At 45.2% G+C, this 21,432-nt stretch overlaps 1 long non-coding RNA gene across 4 annotated transcripts; it reads left to right on the forward strand.

Moving 5' to 3' along the window:
- The first annotated feature begins 199 nt into the window (after window positions 1-199).
- LOC144167819 (uncharacterized) lies at window positions 200-16,447 on the forward strand. Of its 4 annotated transcripts, XR_013322138.1 has the most exons (4): window positions 200-629; window positions 4,594-5,173; window positions 9,550-9,620; window positions 16,032-16,447. It is a non-coding gene; the product is annotated as an uncharacterized LOC144167819 (long non-coding RNA). The 4 variants fall into 4 exon arrangements; XR_013322139.1 differs by lacking the exon at window positions 4,594-5,173; XR_013322133.1 differs by lacking the exon at window positions 4,594-5,173 and having other exon boundaries at window positions 200-625.
- Window positions 16,448-21,432: the final 4,985 nt, after the last annotated feature.

The following is a 21,432-nucleotide window of genomic DNA, read 5'->3' on the forward strand; positions in this document are numbered from 1 at the left end:
GAAAATGAGCAATTTAACTGCGGTAATAAGTAAAAATACTGTGTAAAATGTGAAAATTATAACTTTTTAGCATGTTTTTAATCTTTTACTCAACTTTCAGCATTTGTGGCAAGAAGCTCTTACCAGCCAAATCGCAATTGAGGTCGAACCAAGATGGCTGCGCCATAGAGTTTCTCACTAGCTTGAGAAACTCTATGGGCTGCGCCCTGCTGTTTGAATACTTTCAACCATGGAGTTTCTCAGAAGTGAATCTTGCTAAGCCAGTTGCTACATATTTACGGATGGGAAACCAGCGAAAAAAGGACGGAACACAGAAGAAAAGACGAGACAACACAACGCTTCTCATTTTGAACACAGTTTCATAGTGTCTCCGGTTTCTCAGGTTTGAACATTCGCGGTCTGGACATAGCCCTGTTGCCGAGCCAGCTGAGCGATGCCGCAAAAACCGCGGGAACTTGACTCTCTCTATTTTCGTAAAGTGCGGGTTCAGATCGTACTTTTCAGTCTTCCATAATATGCAGCCAAGTCGTGTGCACCGTTCACAGTAACTGCGCTGCTAACGAGCGCCGGTTCTCCGTGGCATCGCATAGCCGTGTACACTGAGGACAGAATGCAAAGGGACGCCGTAAGTGAGTATCGCTCGACTTTTCTCTGTTTTAATTATGCGACAGTGTTGGCGGTCGATGTGACAGTGTATTTGCTGCGTGCTAGCTTTACGTGTGTGGTCGTCGAAGTGAAAACTGACTCCTTTCTCCGAAGTAGTTTCAAAGGGAAATTAAAGTTTGTAACTTTACACCAGTGTCACGAGTTACGTGTTACATGCCGTCACATGGAAATTGAAATTTTCTCTGACGTAACCCAAAGTAAAAGTTGGTTAAAGCTAAATTTGCCCCATATGTAATCTGCGCAGCCTAATTGTAACGTTCCGCTTTACGGCCGTGACGCCAGTACAAACAACACAAATTACGTCCGATGCGCCATTGCTGCACTGGATGAAATCGCCACGGTGACCATGCTTCCAGGTTGGTCGATTGGCGGCAAAGAGGGCCGCCCGCTTTTTTGTCCTTGCATCGAGACGTCGAGCCTGAAAGAAATGGGAAATGACTGAATCTGAGGTTTCAAGCTGCTTCAGCATGAAGTCAAGCTTTTAGCATGTGCAGATAATACTGTGGTATTTTGCAAAAATAAGGAAAGTGTCACTATTGCCGTTGACAACGTTAAGGCTTTTGGTATGGTATCAGGTAGTGTAATGAACTGGTCCAAAAGTGTCTGAGGTTCGGGCATGGCCGTTGGCCAACAACACCAGGCTTCATTGGCGTCAGCTGACAAACAAACCCATCAAGTATCTTGGAACACCTCTCGAGAACTGTAGGTACAGTGATCCTTACTGGTGTGCGCAAACACAGGAAACACGGGAAAGGGAGGGGAAAGGTGGAAGGGGTCAACCTTTCGATCTGTGTGCAATTTATTTTTTGGTTCAACTTCCAAATGGTTTGTGATGCAAGTGATGCATCGCTCCCAGAAGAATGTTCAGAAAATGCTCTGAGCATTTGAAGTGTACATTTGATCCTCAATGTGGGAAAGGTGTGAAGGAACAAACCTCTTCAGACACATTTGACATGGTGGGCTGAGACTGCCACATTTGTTTATGTGCCAGTTTCTTTTCTTTCTTTTTATGTTGGTCAAACCGTATTCTTTTTTTGCTGGTCACAGTTAAAGGGACCCTGAAGACACCTAGAACACGACTTTGCCACTCTTATGCACAGCTTTTCTAAAACAAGGTAGAAAATAGCCAAAACGTAGAGGCAGGCATTGCCTCCGCTGGTTATACTACGCAACTTACGCCAGAAGTGGTTAAAATTGCGTGACAAATATTTGAACAACATGCCTTCACCAATTTATAAAAACTCAAATGAAATTTTTTTTTTTTTGTGTCATGTTTTAACTTTGAAGAATGAAAGGAAAGCTAGAAACAATATTGCGGGAGCCCAGAGATCACGGGGTGACCCCAAACTCCAATAAGTTCGTTTTTGTTTTGGTGCAACCCGCCGCAGTGGCTCAGTGGCTAAGGCATTGCGCTGCTGAGCACGAGGTCGCGGGTTCGATTCCCGGCCGCGGCGGCCGCTTTTCTGATGGAGGCGAAAAGCAAAAACGCCCGTGTGTACGAGATTTCGGCGCACATTAAAGATCCCCAGTTGGTCAAAATCAATCCGGAGCCCTCCACTACGGCACGCCTCATCGCCTGCGTTGCGTCGGCGCGTTAAACCCTACAATCAATCAGTCTGTTTTGGTGCAATCCCTGGGGCAATACTCGGCCAAATAATTGTGTGACCCTTCTAGATAGCCACTTTAATTATGACCCTCTGCGGGCTTTTGCTGCGCTAAAAAAAAAGCACAGGAACGGTTATTTTGGCTAATGTCAGTATTTTCAAGTGTACGGAATGTCTGGCGCATGCAATGTCTTCCCTGGTTGCTGCTCGATGGCGCTACTTGTCCAAGCATGCAGCAGTAATGCTATGCAAGGAGGCATGCTGGGGCTGTGCACGATTGCTTGATTCGACATCAACCTTCACGTGGCCTAAAAAGAAAATGTGCCTTTTTTCAACACAGCATCATTATTGATCACGGATCCCATGATTAAACGTTTTGCTTAGTTTTCGGAGCAGCGAAGTACATGGGAGTTGTGGAAAGCACGACTGATTTGACCAAAATTGGCGAAACCGCTTGATGCATGGTAGCATTGTATTCAGTTACTTCTATACTGTATACAGCACTGCTTCCGCACTTGCTTCCAGTTTCATCATCATCATCACCACCAGCCTATCTACGCCCACTGCAGGGCAAAGGCCTCTCCCATTATTCTCCAATTACCTCGGTCCTGTGCCAACTGTGACCAATTTATCCCCGCAAACTTCTTGATCTCATCTGCCCATCTAACTTTCTGCCGCCCCCTGCAACGCTTGCCTTCTCTAGGGATCCACTCTGTTACCCTTAATGACCAGCGGTTATCTTGCCTTCGCATTACATGCCCTGCCCACGTCCATTTCTTCTTCTTAATTTCTACTAATATGTCTTTAACACCAGTTTGCTCCCTGACCCACTCCGCTCTCTTCTTGTCCCTTAATGTTACACCTATCATTTTCTGCTCCATTGCCCGCTGAGTCGTTCTCAATTTAAGTTGAACCCTCTTAGTGAGCCTCCAAGTTTCTGCCCCGTAGGTGTGAGTACCAGTAAGATGCAGCTGTCATACACTTTCTTCTTCAGCGACAATGGTAGGCTGCTATTCATTATCTGAGAATGGCTTCCAGTTTATCGTGACGCAAACAGCTCATTGAATCGCTGTGAGGAATATGAGGAAGGGAAATGCGTTTTTTGATAGCGATTTCTTAGCAATCAAGGCATCTGTTGGCCCCGACTCAACGCTAAAATGGTTATGGAAAGATCAGACTTTTGTTTGAAACCAACTTGCTGGTTTTCTTCAGTGTCCTTTTAACTCATTTTTGAGAACCATGTGACAGGTGCGCTTAGGTCAAGGGCTTCCACAGTTTGTGGTCTCAGTGCTTTCACAGGAAGCATTTTTGGTTATTTTATAAAAATTGTCTTCTCCTGATTTTTGCCTGCTCGCTTTTCAATGTGGTATCTGAGTGTAATGCACATAGACAGTTGTTGAGATCTCTGCCTTGTACGACAGTAGAGATCCTTGTACTCAGAAGGCCCAGGATGTGATGTGCTTATAAGGGTAAAAAGAATGCCATTTCATTTCAAGGGGGGAGGGACGAAGTCGTTTTTTTAGTTTCATTTCAGAACACTTACAGTTCGAATGTGGCTACACAATGCTGAGTTTAAAGTAATGTGGGGCGCTGACAGTACAATGTTTCAACAGCCAATGAACAATACATAATGGTTTTTCTTTAGACCCACATTGCATTAGGGCTCTCCCAACCGAAAATGAGGACAGCATTCCATACAACCTCTGTATGCCCTTGGGCCTCCACAGTATTTAGAGGGCGCATGTGGCATGGCATGGCTTCAGGTGATGTGAATGCTCGACTAGCACGGCAGTTTTTTTGCAAGTGTCGTTATTTGCTGAATACTAGATTCAGTGCCTGATTAGTTGGACCGTGCCAGACCATTGACTACTCTGAAGTAATTTTATAACAACAACGCCAGCCGGCGCTGAACGTCAGCATTTAGCTCATTTTTTTTTCTTGATGCCATAATTCTATGGAACGCTTTTCCCGCCGAAATCTCCGTGTGCGTCGAAAACAAACATTTTAGAGATAAGCTTGAGATATCCACATAATATACTAACCGTGAAATACTACTGTTGTCACTTGATGGTGTTATTGATGCACCAACTGTTTTTTGTATCGGAGTTCTGTTTGCTTGACTTCAGTGTTACTTTTGTACATTTTTTGTGTAATTTTCAGTTCAAGATGCTCCTTAGTTATAAAAATAATCTACATAAATTGCTTAAAAGAAACATAAAATAAAGCAATCTGTAATGGGCTCGAGCGCTGCACCCTTCTGTGCGACTTCCCGGTGGCCTTACTCTGGACCTAGGAAGGCGACCTGCACTCACTCCTGGTGCAGGCTGTGCAGGACAAGGCGGCGCGGCTGGCTGAATGGGGCGCTTGCCTGCGGCTGCGGTGGGTGCCTGGTCATATCGGGCTGGAGGGCAACGAGCAGGCAGACGAGCTGGTGGCCGAGGCCCACAAGCTGCCCCCCCTCACTCGTGGCAGCCCAGGCAGCTGCATTCGATGCCTGCCTCCTGATCTAGCTTAACGTGCGGGCCCAGCACCCAGCCCCGCGGTTAGCTGCCGGAGAGGCCCCACCACCCGTGCAGGCCACACGATTACCACATCAGCAACGCTCGGCTGTCGTGCGCCTCCGCGTAGGGGTGTGGACGGCACAGCGAAAATACCGCCTGGAGCTGGCCATCGTCCCAGCACTGCCAGGTCGTCCAGACCCTGCCGCACTTGGTCCTTGAGTGCCCCCAGTTTGTGGCAGGGAGGGCTGCTGAACAGCTGGCCGCCCGCAGGGGAACGGCTCGGCCCTTCGGAGAGATTTTGTGGCTGCCGGGCAGTGCCAGAGAGCGGGATGAAGTCTGTGAGGCCCTGGGTTCCTATTTGGACGCCTTGGGACTCCTCCCGGCACTCTGCTCTCTCTCCAGGTAGCAAACTAGTCTGTGCCCATGTTCGTTTTGTGTGTGTGTGTGTATAGTCCTGTATGCATGTATATATGTTTCTTCTCTCACTCTTTCTTCTCCTGTTTCTGCCTGTCTGTTTTCCCCATCCCCCACAGCCCCCCACCAGCAGGCCTTCTGGTGTCCACCCTTAGGTGAGACGTCCGCTGGTGAAATTTTCTTTCCATGGTCTCTAACAATAAATTCATTCATTCATTCATTCATTCATGGCCATCGAACCCACCTGGCTTCAGCAGACTATACATATGAGGAACATGTTCTAGAGCAACCGAACAAACTGGAACCATGGCCATCGTTACGATTTAAACCAGTGCTCTAACGCTGCATCGAATGTTACAAAGTAGTAATTTGTGTTATTTTTGTATTCACATTATATATGTGTTTTACAGTGGAACATTGGGATGAAATTGCATATATTACATAGGATGTGACTATAGCTTTTATTTCTGGTTCTGTAAGATGTAATTTTAGTTGTTTGCTTGTGGTTCCATAAGGTGTGACTTTAATTTCTGTTGCAGCTGGTTGATGAGGCAATGCACAAAGATTCTGTCTTGGATATTGTTTTTGTCAATGATGAATTGGTAAAGAATGGACATCGGTGCAGTGTAGTCGACAAAATTTCCAACTATTAGGCTGTTATTGTTCATTTAAATGTTGCTTGTGAGCCAGTACGACCTGCATTTAAAACTTTTGAATTTTGAGTGTGCTGACAACACCCTTATTTTTGCTAAACTTGCATCATGTTTTGACGATGTACTGTCTTGTAGTGATGACTGCAGTGTTGATATGTTGACTAACCAATTCTACAGCATAGTTAACCAGTGTATAGCACAGTTTCCTTCTCAGAAGAGTATAAAATGTCATTCTACACACCCATGGTACACCAGGCGAATCATACTGCTCAGACGTTGCAATGAAGTGCCTGCGAAAATGATGGAATGCACACAGTAATGATGGGGAGTCCCCACTTAAATCTGAGCTAAAAACTAAAATGAGTGATGCTGGAAAGTTTTATTTTAATACCACATTAAGATCTTTTATGAAAAATAATCCACTTCAGTTTTGGAAAACCATCAATCCTGCTACTTCCTGCCCATCATCGTTCAGTTGATGTGTTCTGTTCTGACTCTTCAATCTCGAAATCCTTCGATAGCTATTTCTAATCTGTGTTTGGAAATGACAATGGTACCACCTATGATTTGAGTATTAACCAGGAAATGGCTCCGTTTCCAGGAATAGATATTCCCTGAGCATCAACCTTTGCTTGAGCATCGACACTACTGAAAGTGCTAGACTGGATGGCATACCAAACATGTTCTCGAAGTGCTTTTCAGATTTGAACACAGGCCTTCTACACATGCTACACAATGCTTTTTGTACATCCTACAGGAAAACTTTTGTGCTTTTTGTCATGTGCACACTTTCCCACAGTTTGAAAAAGATAGCTGCGTGGTTGGAGGTAATAAAAGTTGGGTTTTTGGCTTCGAATAATCTGAGGACGCTTTGCAGACTGTAACCCTAGCTTATCTACCAAGCCTATGTGCAACAAAAGGCACAAAGATCGTTTAGTAGGATGCACTACGGAATAACAGAGGGCCCCAGATAGCTTCATTAGAGAAAGTGCTATCAGCCGTACGCCAGCCCCAGTTTAATCCGAAGACTCATGCACGGGTTCAAGTACTCATGCCGTAGACAGACTCCAGCAATCCTAGTAAGGCTTTATTGGTGGGCTAGTACTGGGTGCATAACTGACAACACGACTGTCGCTCGCGGAGAGGTGTGCTCCTTGTGCTCGCTCAAGCCGCGGGGATCCAGACTCCAATATCTATCATTGGAGCCGTGGGAAGAGGGGCTTTTACTACGACCGCTCAAGACGGAATTTCTGAGCAGAGTCCTATGGAGTCTAGAGTAGGCACTCCCGAACTGCCCAGCCGACTCCCCTGCAGAACACTCGCGCATCCAGCTCGTCGGCTCGGGGGGAGAGGAGGTCTCCCCCAATGGTCGCGGAGAGGGCTGCACAGTGGAAGGCTACAAGCAGGTCCTCCTTCCTCCGTGCCATCACACGCATGCTCACGGCGGGCTGGCTCGGCGCAGCTCATGTGGTCATGAAGAGATCACAACTCGCGTGACGCGCCGGCTGCCAAAGTGGCGGCTCCCAGCTCACTAAAACATGTGCGAATGAGGCTTAAAGGAAACCAGGGTCCCCACAGTGCAGACGGCATCGGGCACAGCCTTCGCTATCTAGTCTGAAAAGGTGCTGTCGGGAGCAAAAGTCTAGCTACCCCGCGAGCAGAGGCCGAAACTCATTGCAGCTCTACCCAATGGAAGTACACCTGCTGCCGAGATACTAGCTGTGCGGCCTATTTTAACTGCACACATGTTCGTTTAACTCCATAAGTTGATGCACTGTTGGTAGAAAGAGAAACCAAAGGTGTCGCCTTTGGCTGCACATGTTGCATGTCTTTTCAAAGGTGGTCTCGGTGAGCCGCTGAATATTCAGTTACTATCTGGGGTGCCTTAATGCTCGGCTGTGTTCTTATTCTTTGTTGTTACTCCTTATCCTCTTTGTGCTTCCCAAACAATCTGGCACTCAAGAGTAAGCCAGTACATGCTCGGGCATTGCTTAATTGAAGCGTGTCACGTGTGTGAGTGTATGATAAAAAGTAACAAAAAAAGCGAACTTGTTCGATGCATCACTCTGCACGAATTACACCGCTCAGCCTGGCTCGGCCAGAACACTTCAAAAAGGCACGACACATGTGCAGCTGAATTTACCAACGGTGTATCAACTCAAGCGAGCCAACGAAGATGCGACCAGTTAGGCCATGCAAGCGGTGTCTCGGCAGCAGGCACCCCTTTGCATGGTGGCACTGCAATGCATTTCCTTCGCCGCTCGCATGGAATCCAGACTTTTGCTTCTGACAGCACATAGGCGAGACTGGGCATTGCCTCAATGACCACCTCAAAGAGCACAGCAACAATGTAAGGAATGGCTCAGGAAGATAGCTGGCGTTACACTGCAAGCAGTGTGGTTGCAATCTCTACGATAAGTGGGCAATCATGGCAACCACAAAAATCAACTCACGCGCGAGATAATAGAATCCCAGATGATAGCAAATATGAAGGACCAGTGCCTCAGCACTGCCTCTGTAGCATTATCAAAGAAAGAGCTTGATTTTGTATATGTATACGTAGGAAACATGGTAATACAGTTGTTGGAAGTTAGTGCCCTGTGTGTGCGTCCAGTCCCTTTGTCCTTGTCTGTGTTAGCAATACCAAGCTTTTGTGAAGTTTTTAATGTGAAAGCTTTCTTATCGATTGCACTCTGTCAAAATTTAATGCATTTTCCCACATACCGGTTGGTCGACCGAAAAGGTCTGATAACATCTCTAGACACACAGCGTGTGTGTGTAACTGGGCTTCCATTGTGTCAAAACGGTTACTTGAAAATCGCGAAGAAGGAACGGTTCTAGATAAGACAATAACCGCATCAATCACGAAGAGTGTGTACAATAGCATACCTTTAGCTCATAAATCACCTGTCGGTATACGTTTAAATCATTCGCAGATGCGTTTACTTAGTGCGCGAAAAATCATTGCATGGGTTCGTTCTTCGTTTGTGATTTCGGCCTTTGAAGGTTTGTCGATCGAATGGGGGCACCTTCAATGAATGTTGGTTGCACTTTTAGCTTTTGCATTTCTCTCAACTTTCTTTTGGAAGGGGTGGTAAATTTTTTCTACCACTTATATACATAAGGCAGAAAGCTTCTTGCAGGTTGTTATTAATACATGCTCGTTCTCTTTTCTAGAACCAGTGATGGCTGAAATAGTTGCATCTTAGTAAGGCTAGTAAGGTGCGGCAGGCTGACAGTTGGCACTTGTTCAGCTTTCTACCAGGTGGCTGAAATAGTTGTGTTTCAGTAGCGGCAAAAAAGTATTGGAAAATTTGTGCACACAATCATTCCTCACAGAATAGGACCTGGGGCCCCTGGTGTGGTATTTTGCCATGACACGAACACTGATCGCTTGCCTTTGAAATTTGGATTGCTGATGCTCGTCATTCCATTAAGCGACATTGAGTGTCATTTGGGAATTCCTTTCGTCATTTACGGCAGGTTTACTGGTTTTAAGCACCGCATATACTAAAAAGGCTGTTGAAGAGTTCGTTTCTAGTTGCACTATTTGTTCATGAGGATGGTGGAATGTTAAGCGTTTTTACGGTCAAATGTGGTGTATTGGGTGATTGATGGTGTGGGGAGTGTTGGCAGGTAAGGGTGGAAATTGTTCTAGAGCAGTGGGTTGGATGGCGGCATTGGCTGACCAGCTTGTTTTGGTTTCTGCAGGATGTTGCCATGGTGCTTGTGGAGGGGCTGACTGTTGCAGCTGGTGTGGGGAGTGTCGAGGCGCTTGTTTGGTAAGAGCCTGCCGCTTTCAGAGAAATGGAAGGAGTTGACATACCTTCTTTTTATTTCTTTTCACAACCTGTGTTTGGGCTGAGGTAATTCAGTCTGCGAAGTTGCCATGTGGGTGTGCAGTCATGATCCAATGTGGGGTTTTTGCATGGCACTGCACATACTGTATAAATCGGAATTGGGGGGAAAAAAATTAGGTACACAACATCCTTTTGTTGAGGCTATAAGCACTTGTTTTGTCTGTTACTGATTAGAGCTGCCTGAAATCTTGTTGAACGACTGCTTCTGTCTGGCTTTCTCCCACACAGCAATTCGTCCTTGGTGCGTTCCGGGGAATCGCTTATGGAGCACTTCTTAAAGGAGCCATGAAGAGAAAACACAAGTTTGGTTCATTCAAAAGATTGCCTCGTTAGAATCATACTGACGCCACTTTTAACGTAAACTTCGCTCAAATAAGCTACATAATTAGGAAAAAAGGGAATGACCATGCGACCCACCAGCTCATTTCCCGCAACAGAACCTATGATGTCACACGAGAATGCTCTGCGATTGGCAGATGCCGGCACAAGCAGACGCAAATTAGGTAGAGCTTACAAACTAGCCGAACGAGCGATTTGCGCTTAAATTTAGGGCACATTCTTTACAAAACAGTAAGAATGATGGGACAAACAGTGGAAGTTACGAAAGCACATGTAAACATAGAAGTACTTATGCGTACTGCTGTTCGTACTGCGCACAGCATGCTTGGTTTAGCTGCACGGCACTACGGGGCTTGGGGTTGTCTTGGGGCCGATTGACGCAAGCAACGGTGTCTTACGTGACCACATTTGTCGAGCGAGCACTGTTTCAGGGAACGAATATTTTCTCCCAGAACAAAAACAAGCCAGGTTTAAATACGGGCAAAAACAAACCAAACGCTTGCCACGGTATGGTGGCGCCATCTAGGTTCGGGTAACGTAAAGAAACGTGGGAACAAACCAACACCGCTGTACAGGGTGGAGACAACCTTTGAACGGTCCCGTGCCGCCGCAATTGGGCCAACATGCTCAACGCGTTGTTCTTTTCGTTTCCCACGAGACCTAGCAACGCGAAACAGACAATATGATTCAAACTTCTTCAGTAAACCGCGTTGCGGCGATAATTTTAGCGCGATTTTTACACAATGACTTGCTTCGGCGGTGAGCGAGCGACACAAAATGGCGGCGCCAGCGTATACGTGTCTCTACCCTGTACGGCGGAGAATGAAGGTATTCTAGGTTGCAGAGCGGTCGGTTCCTGTGATGTCATTGCAGACACCGAAAACAAACGATTTAGCGGGAAATGCAAAATTTTAACCTAAGTTGTTTAATTTCTCAGTGAATAAAGCATCGTTTGTATCCGGACAAGCGCTGGGGGCACTGTAAAACACGAAATCTTTCGAATAAAACCAACTTGCATTTTCTCTTCATGGCTCCTTTAAACACTCACAAGACCATGTCATGAGGAAGTGAGCGCCAAGCATATACTTGTCCTGTTGCTAGGGGGAAATCTCTAAAATGCATGCGCAGCATTTTCTGAATGCGTCACAGTGCCAACTAATGCTTGACTACTTAGTCAGCACACTTGAATGGCGACTTGAAAACGGTTTATGTTAGTCAGGGCCTAGTAAGAGCTGACTTGCAGAAGTCGTGATTAGGTAGCCACGGCTACTAAGCTTAGTCCGTGCCCATGAAAACGAGCCATAGCGTCTGTGCATGGCTGCACAAAGGTCATTGTAGGGTGCATACTCAGTGATGGAATGGTGGGGACTTAGTAGGGACTGGCCAGAGGATCGAGCGCTTGAGTGCCTGAGTGGTAATTTAGTGCAACTGGGATATGCTTTCCAGCTTTTCACACCGCCCTTTAATAATATACATCTTAATGTCATTGCTTGTATTTTTTTTATTCAGGCATACGCTCCATATTTGTGACGATAAATTTTGGCAAATGTCTGAGGCTGATTGCCGACATTTGAAGCTGAATTTTGAGCCATGGAAACGTAGTGACTTAGATACCTGGCAAAGAATGTGCCCAGGATTTTCTGCACATGGTGTCCATAATTGTGCCTGGAAAGATGAGTGGTTCATAAATTCACCTTAAGAGGCAGAAAACGGCAACATGAAAAATGTCAGACTGAATGTCAGACTAAATTGAAGGGAGAAACAGTGCTAGGAAGAAAACGCATACTGAGACTTTCAAAGAGCTGGCAGTTGCTCACAACATATTGGTTGTTTATGAGGGAGAGATAATCTGCGCAACCTCGAGCATTTTGGTTGGGTCACTGCAACAAGTATTTTTTTCACAAAGGTTTGTGGAAACGCTTTTTCAGCACACTGGCACTTTCAATCTTAACCTAGAGCAAAGTGCTGTAACAGAGCAAAGCAAGGTGCAGCCTCAATATACTCTTGGAAAAATTTTTCTTCTGACTGCTCCACACCGCTATAAAATCAAACCAGTTTGTCATATTGCCAGCTGAGGAGCAGTGCTCACGGTTCGTGTTGATTCGATGAGTTCATTCTGTACACAGAAGCAGTAGTCCGTGTGTTCAAGAAACTAATTTCTAATGCACGAGTGATCAGGCTTAGCAACAAACAATACAGCCACAATTATTATTCACGGTGCAATTTTTAAAAGCAAAATTTTAAGTGGCGTGTACTGGGCATTTATGAATTTTTAAAATTGCAAATTTCATAAAAATTAGGTACGTGCAGAATTTTAAGGTTTTATGGCAGCACAGCTAGAACCTATGGATGGTTGGGTCCGAAGTCACCATGTTTGCTGTGGCAGGGTCAGAGGGTGCAGAAGTTGGGTCACCATTTGTAGAAAGAGGCTGTGATAAAGACTGAGCTCCTGGGATTTAAAGCCAGGCTAGAAGAGGGTGTGGTGGGGTCTGGCAACTCAGCAGGCAGCCATGGTCGTTTTGCGTGCATGACTTGGCACAGGTGCCATGGCCATGTGCGATGGTAGTAAGGGCGACACACTGGTGAATGAGCATGGTGGGTGCTGTCATGTGAGAATGAAGTTGCCACAAACTCTTGCTGGTGCCACCAAGTCACCTCACATTACTGTTAATAAAATCAGTATGATAAGAAGGTTTCCAAGCCCCCTTTTCGATCAATTGGGGGAGTGCCTGTTGAATTGCTCCCACTTTGTGCCAAATTACACCAAACGAGATCTCCTGCACCATTCTATCACGATCTTGTGTGCAGGTGTGCCAAAAGTAGTGACTGCACATACTGTGTGCAGCCTCTGACGTCTCAGTAGTTTCCAGTAGGCTTTTATTTTTTCCCTACAAATGCTTGTCCAAATAATACATTTTTTTAATATTCAGTTCGATGAGAGATCCAGATGTATTGTAACATTTCAACATAGTTGGCACAAATGAATAATGGAGGTTAGGCTGCTGTTTCCTTGTAAAACGTGGCATGTGTCATGCATTTTCTGTGCAAGGCAAATTTAAGCTCACTATATTTCTGTCTTCTTATGTGATACCTGCATTATGTCTTCTTCACAAGCTGAGAACCTGTTGCTCAATGTAATATGAGCAAAGTAAAACGTTCATGACGTGGCCAGGGCTGGTATTCCACATTTTATTTGTTTCAAAGTGTCAACTTTAAGTGAGCCCTGATTGGCTGAAGGCAGATGATATGGATCGGTCACAAAACAAGCAAAGGGGCAGCATTGGTTTCTATGCTTGTCAGAGGCTGCCCTGCAGCAGTAACTACATCACAACTTAACACGGGTGCAACATAAACGTTTTTAAAACATCCAACTCAGAATTCCACCCTAGCTGTTCGGTACAGCCGAGCACTTCGTGGAATCGCATAAAACAGTAACCTTCTATTCGAGGCACTATGTTTTGAGTTTTTCTGTGACTGGAGTTTTACTCGCATGGCATGTTATCAAACCTCTTACCTCTTCACCATTCACAGGTCACTCCACAATGCACTGAAGTGGGGAGCTTCGAAGGTGATAACAGACCAAAAGGCAGGGCAGGCATGGTGACTGGCACATGCAGGCACTCCTTTTATAGCCCGGTAACTACCCACAAGCAATCTGTGAGCAGATTAGGTACATTTTTGTTCTCAAAAAGGGGGGATGTGTTCCCTGTGCAGAGGGGGAAAAATCCTGAAATTTTGACGACCAATATAAAGGGCGCATTTATTATGCGAACACGTTTTAATGCATTTTCATTCGTGTAAATTATTCTATGTGAATAAATTGTGGTTTGTTAGTTTTACGCTGTCAGTGCATGCAAGGGAACCACACAGACTCAAAATGAAGACAAATGGGACATGGCTGACGAATAACAGGAAAAATAATCAGGACAAGGCAAAAATAGGAAACACAGCTAACTTCGCAGCTGTCAATGAAAAACCTCAGAACATGCAAGAGGCAATGTCTCAAGAAATTCACTCTATTTGACTTACATGCACAAAATCAGGTTGTGCAGGCAGGTTTGTTGTTTGTATTTAAATTTAAAGATTAATGTGAATTTAGTTCTCACTTGTGTGTATTTGTAGGCAGAGCGGCACACTTATAAATCAAGCAGATACTTCCAGGGTCGATGCTGGTCTATTTTAAAGCATTCAGAGAACCTTGGGCATCTTTACCAGTTGATGTTTAGTTGCTTCAAAGAGTCCCAAATAGATGCTGCCAACTCCTCCAAAATTGATATTTTGCAACTCCGAAAACGGCTCCAAATCACAATGTGTTGACGTACCACTGGTATTGCAGTAGAGCAGTATAATAACAGTATGACATTTTCATGCACTGCAGCTTCCAGAACTGCAGTTTTGTCAGGCCTGCTCTCCTGCTCACATGTGGCAGGGACCATGTTGACTGCATGAATGGAGAAGTAGGCGCTACCTGAACAGGGCCCTTGTAAGTGAAAGTACATCAGAAAAGTGCGACGAGATACACAATGTCGTGTATCTTTATCATTTCCTTACTGGCGGACATCCAAGCTTGAAACGAATTTCCATGTTGTTCCACTGCCTTAGAGGAGAGGCTCCAAACTGTCCTCAGTGATGATACTTGAAACAGTTTGCATCCCTAAGAGTAGGCTTAAAAGAATATGGTGGACTACCTTGTCACTGTGCTTGTGTTTATCTGGTGCAAGGCCTAACCAAATTGTAAGCTATTTCTGGGTGCAACAACAGTTTGTACACTGCATGTACAGTCAAACAGCCCTGTGAAACAGACTTCAGCCTTCAGCAATAGCATTTGGAGAATGAAGCTAGACAAAGGCATGTAACTAACCGGTGGTCTGGCAATTCTACACGATTCTGAATGTCAAAATTTTCAGGGGTCTTTTTTTTTTGGCAAACTGAACTGAAGAACCCCTATGCATGCATTTACAGCAGTCTACAAACAGAACGTCTAGTGATTTGAATAGTTTGGTTCCCACAGCAGGATGTAAAGCATAGGTTGTTCTAGGTCACTGGTGTTGCATAGAGCTGTTTTTTTTTTTTGGCAGTGGGGGAAATGTCACCCTTTGCTCCCATTCAAGTATGCCTTTCTTGTCCTCAGATGATATACTCTGTTCTCCTGTGTGTGCAGTGGCTGCAGTATACTTGCCATGTTAGCAATCTACGCACTACTCAGGCAAATTTAATTCAAATGGGAAAAATACAAACAAATTTAAAGATTTTCTCATTAAACATCAAATGGTTGTGTTCGCTGTTGTATAGTGCAGTTATCTTAGGCGGCAAATGTGTGGGGAAAAGGGTATTATTTAACCTCAGCGAGCTAATCTCCTGGTTTTATTTCATTTGCCAGCTAAAGTATAGTGCAATCTAGAAATAGAAAAGCAGAATGCAGGAAGTGTGCTTTAACATTTTAGTGTGGTAGAAAGCTAGCTTTCTATACAACATTTTAGCACTGCTTTTAGACTTAAACAGCCGAGTACAAATTATTGGTGTGCCATTTGAAGTTTGAAATGAATAAAAAAGATCTTTCCTTGGGAACATTGGGACACTTGCAACTCGGGTAAGTATAGTAAAAACTGCTCTGTGGCACAAGATCGAACTACCGCATTTTTTCATGTTTTGGGGGGCTGCTGCAGAATGGGAATGTATCTGTAGTGTATATTATTCCGTGTAATTAAGTGCAAAGCAAGTTGAAGGCGAACTTACTCTGAGGGGAAGGAAATTCCAACCTTCTAAGCATATTTACCTAAGTTAGCAGCTACAAATTGCTCAAAAAGTATTCCCGTGGCTCTTCCAAATAGAAGCGGTTTGGACAGAGACAATTTTTTAGGTTTTTTGTTACAGAGAATCTGGCAGATATGGTGTGTGTTGGCGCTTTTGTTGGCTGTATGTTTATTGGGGTGATTTTTTTTTTTTTTTTTTTTCCATTTTGATTAATGGCTGTTTGGCTGCGCCCGTCCTCAGGGAACGGACTTTGCTCCAGGCCAAGCACACCATCGTGAGCTGGGAGTATGCTGCAGCCACCTCATCTGACCAGCTTGTGCCCTGTCCTCGTTTGTAACCGTGCAGCCAATTGGAGTGTCTGCAATGTAAGAACACAGAACAGGGATGCAAAGGAAGAAGGACTGGTAATTTTAAATAAGTGTGCTACCAACAGCAAAAACACCAAGGAGCATTTTCTGTGTGGTGAGCTGCCAAAGGAAACACGGCGAGAAGAGTGCGGCACAAATGGGTGCTTTGACCAGTTTCGGTCTGCCCTCTTCGCTGTTTGCATATTGTGCTGCTTCTATACAGGTACTGCAGAAATATTTAGGTCACGGGTACAGTCGAGTACACTTATAACAATACCGTTTATAACTATATATAGGATATAGTAACGATGAACAGCTATGGCACCGTCCACTTTTGTATGCTTTCTATAGTAAAATAAATTGCTTATTACAATGCTCCAGTGTCGGGACATCGGATAAAAAGATTGAATCTGGGTATAGCTCGCATCGAAAATGCGAGCTGCTGCCGGCTCTCCGTGGCGACCGCACTGACAGCATGTGCCCGATGTGCTTCGCATCCTGTCTACCCCTTGGAAACAGAGTCGACTGCGCCGCTTACGAGGAAGCGAGAGAAGGAGGGGAGCAGTTTTACTTCCAAACCCCCCTCCTGGCGCTGTTGCTTTGGCCTCGTCCAACTGATCATGCGGGCAACAAGGAGCCTCGAGAAATGCCTACAACGGCAGAATCAAGAAACATGCTGCTCCTGTTTTGCAAGGTAGAACGTAGCGGTGGCAACCAAAACTTGATGCAATGCATTGACCAACTTGAGAACGCTTTCCTGGGACTGGATGTGAACGCGAAGCAGGCTGGCATCACGCAGTTTTTTCTTCTGCAATATTTAAAAAAGTTGTTTTTCTTGCGAATTGTTTTGCCTTTACCACGAAACTTCCCCTGGTGCAGTTGAGCTTTTGCTACCAGCACTAGCTCTTATTTCAGTCACTTGGCCCCAGATTTTCAGCATTTCGCTTAATTCAAAACTCTATTTATCTCGAAATTTTCAGCAGATTTAACGACGCACTCACGCTCTCCTGTGAGTGAGTTTGCGAGAGCAGCCTATGTCCACACCCCCACGTGGCCCACAAACCACAGCGAAAAATATGGGAGTCAACGGTTATGTCATTTATATCCCCACAATCTATACTCGTACACACACACACACACACACACACACACACACACACACACATATATATATATATATATATATATATATATATATATATATATATATACATTACACACATGCACACACAGAAAGGAAAGCCAGCAGTCTAGAACTCAAGAAAAGCATAACAGAATATTTTGGCTTTTTCTTTAATCTTATTAGTGAAGCTAAAGTTTCCTTTATGTTAGGAAAGAAAGTGGAGAAATACACGCGTCTACAGCAGGGACCAAACCCATGCCTTCTAATTGCATGGCGTATGCCTTTCTAAGTCAGCATTTGATGGAAAAGGGAAACAGCAGCGTCGGAGGTGTGGATTGGAGGGGGGTTCTGAGAAAGGGCGACAGAGTGTGTGCCGGGAAAGGTAAACAACTGCGCCAGAGGAGTAGTGTAAGCCGCTGTTGCACACACGATACAAGCCGCCTTGAGAGGTGAAGACCGATGGAGGCTCCTGGCGATGGCGAGCGAGCACAGCAAGCTTTGGAGGGTGCTGTCCAGGGGCCTGGTCAAGAGGCGACGGGTATGGCCATCATGTCCAGATTGATAGAAGGTCCTACTATCCCACTTTCAATTTCACATTCTAGAAAGCTCTAAGCATCCCCGGTAATTTTTTTAACTTTCTCCCCTAATTTAAAAAAAATGTGAGGAGGCAAAATTTTGAGAGGGAAAAACAACTGTTTCCAAGGAAGCTAGAAGGGGAAGGGACGGGGGTGCCCTGTCCTTTTCAGTCGTCAGCTAGGACTCCTTGACCCTTGGTGGCTTCTTCAGCTTGGATCAGTAGCTGTAGTAGTAGTAGTTTGGAGCTGAACAGCACCGCCTCCCATTTGGACCATGTGGACTTTCTCTTGTGTACTCTGCCCCCTAGCGTGTGCACTGACACGTTTTTGAGCATTTGCAGCACCCTTACCCTCCAGGCAGAAGCCAAGCTTCCAAGGGCTGTGTTGTCCCTACCCAAACATTCCATTTTGGTTAGTAACCCTGGCTCCTCAGTGAGGCATCTTCGAATACTTCTTTCTTCATTCCCTCCTCCCCCCCCAAATGAGGTCACCCCAATTTTTTCGTTAATACCACTAAATGCATGCTTTTTCTTCATAGTCACTCCTGACTTCGACCAAAACATTGAAACAAACATTTTCATCTATGTTACTGACAGTTCTCTACTTTGTGTCTACTACCTTCAGCATCTCACCACGATGATGTATACACAGTTTTGAATTCCAGAATCGGGTATGGGCTACTTGACAGAAATTTTATGCCAAAAATTTTATATCTGGAATTTTGTACTGTGCATGAGGAATGGGATTGCAATCCCAATCTTTTTGCACCTTTTCATGTTACCAGTGACCTTAAACACAACCCCTTGTGAGTAAAGGGACTAGGTAGCTGAATGGGTGGCAGGGGTTTCCCCAGGCATCGAATCAAGGGGGGGTGTCTCAATGGCTCTGGGGAGGGGGGGGGGTTCATAAACTAGAAAAGCTGTTTTTTTATCCCACTAGTTAAATAATTAAGTTAATTAATTAAATTAAATAATTAGGTTAAATTATTAGTTAAATAGTTGGGTTAGGTTAACTAGTTAAATAAATAAGTTAAATAATTAAGTTAAGTTAAATAACTATAGTTCATCTCACATGCTATAGCTGCAGCACTGTGGAGGCTACATTGTTATCAATAGTGCGCCCACTGAGGGCGCCTAATCCGCCGTGAAGGGGGTCCTGAAAGGACACTCCCTTCTCCCCTCTCGGCAAGTGGCACCGCACGGCCCCGGCGCCTTTTGTCGCTTCCTTCGCGGGGAGTTAGGCGCCCTGAGGGGGACAACAATGTAGCCTCCACAGCTCTGCAGCTAGCTTGTGAGATGAACTATAGTTAAGTAAACTTCCCTCGACCGTGGGACTGTCCTGCATACTCGCGTTTCCGCTGCCTCCATTGGACCATTTTCCCCTGGGCACCCGACGTCACTCCCAAAATCACTTCAAGCGAGTGGGGAATTGGTGCGTCCCAGCGTGGTATTCCACTTCGGCGTATTAAAAATGGCAGTAAGGCACACCCCCGAAAATATGTGGGTTTCGGAGAACTCGTGCACAAGATGTTCTCGTCCTGCAGTTGCTCCCGCACCCACCCGTCACCCGTACCATTCATATGAATGTCACGGTAGCAGGCGAAAGTTTACGTGACTAATCTGCGGCCGTTGAAGCTCCCCTTTTCCTTTACTTTTTTTTTCATTTTCGCTACTCCCTGGCTGGTAGCAATGTGCTCGCAGCGTGGTCAGCCTCAAACCACTTTGCCCCTTTCCTTTGAAAGCCTTTTTTGTGTGCACATACGAACTTGCCACGAGCTGTCGAAAAAAAGGAAATAAATACGTGCAACGCTAACAGCAAGCTCGGTGGGCGCACTTTTGTTTATTTTGCCCGAGGCTACTGCCAAGAATAGCAGACGGGCAGCCCGCGCATGCGCAGATCGATACTGAAAAAGGCCCATACAAGGACTGACAAGAGTGAAATTTGGGGATTCAAGGGGGGGTGTCCAGAAAAACTAGGGGGGGTCTACACACCCCCTAGGGGGGGTGTAGGGAAATCACTGATGGGTGGTGCTACAAGTCGGCGCTTCCTTCATTACTGAGATGGGCCGGCACATTGAAATAAACAGCCTTCCGTTGTTTTGTGTCATGTTTGCTTCGGTGCTTTTAATGTTTACAGAGTGTTGCGAGTCTGCGGCGAAACGAAACCTAGGCAGACGTGTTGAGTTCTTAAATGCACTACCGGCTACTTAAACTCGTTGGACGCTTCTACGGTTGGGTATGGGCCTCATTGATATGGGCGCTTTTTGTGGTGCTGTATACAATTTACAAGCAGTTCACAATTTCTCTCTGTGACTGCGAGCTTTGTGCCTTCTGTTTTCATGAGTGACAGCATGGGAGCCTAAGAGTTAAGCAGCATCCCTGCATTTGTAGTGGTCATTTTATAGAGAGCCAAAGTAATTTAACCACCCAACAGCCCAAGCTACAAACCTTCCCCACTCCCCTCCCACATTTTACCACCTCTGTGAAATAAAGACTGTCACCGACAGACGGCCAGCATTCTATGCCGAGTACCGAAATGCAAACCGTGTATTGCCTTGTCAATACATTTATCGGTAGAAGAGTAAAAGTGAATCATCGAATGAAAATACAGAAATGTAACCAAACGAAACAAAAGTCACCTAATTTGATAATGACAGCCGGATACGCGCAAAAATAAATATATATTGAAAATTAATGTCACAGTTCTACGTAATCGTATGCTTTCATGTGCGTCTAAAAACAAAAGAGAACCGAGGACAAACTGACGAAATCAACGTGTATCCCGATCCCGTGCTCTGGTTAGCTGTCTGGATTTAGACATTTAATGCCTCCTAGAAAGCGCAAGGTTGGCGAGACAAAAACCGTGCAAGAATTTTTATGCATTAACATAATTCTCAAAATTTCTTAAATTTTTTAATGCCGTGGGCTCTGTTTGGTTATCTCGCTGGTTATCAGCGCGACATAATATTTAAAGGAACCATTGGTTGCTGTTGTGGCGAGGGGCTGTTGATGTCTAATCTTGCCCTCAAAACATGGAAGCATTCACAGTAGCTTTCACATGCCTGACTTGTGCGGTGCCATCCCCTCATCTTGCAGGTCACACCCATCGCTATCAGCAGGCTGCACTGTATGTATCAAAGGCCACACATTTGTGCGTTGTTGTGAGCAGCCTGGACCACTGTACTTGTTCGTAGAACATATTGCCATGTGAAGGAGAATATGTAGACAATGGCACACACCACCATGCTCACACATCTACAAAGATATATGCCCACATTGGTACGTAGCCACGCTTGCGCAAAGAGGAATGACGCACGTGAAACTTATCAGCTAGCATGGTTTGTATCACCTTTGTTCCGCCACTGTGTGTAACATGTTGTTTGCTGCTTTTGGCAGTCACTAGCCTGCCAGCTGCCCTAAAACACCTTGTTAGGTGCTCAGCTTTTTTTATCCCCATCATGAGAACATCTTGTCGAGCTCAGCTCTCTTTATCAAGATAGAATCTTTTTCTATCGTCACCATTATCTTTGTAGTTGCTTGAACAGGGTGGTATGTGTCACTGTACATCTTCACATGGGAATATGTAAATGTGCAGAA

This window comes from Haemaphysalis longicornis, unplaced genomic scaffold, assembly GCF_048455015.1.
Source record: "Haemaphysalis longicornis isolate Haplotype H1 unplaced genomic scaffold, Haemaphysalis longicornis Haplotype H1 scaffold_1, whole genome shotgun sequence".
In the NCBI taxonomy this organism is placed as follows: domain Eukaryota; kingdom Metazoa; phylum Arthropoda; class Arachnida; order Ixodida; family Ixodidae; genus Haemaphysalis; species Haemaphysalis longicornis.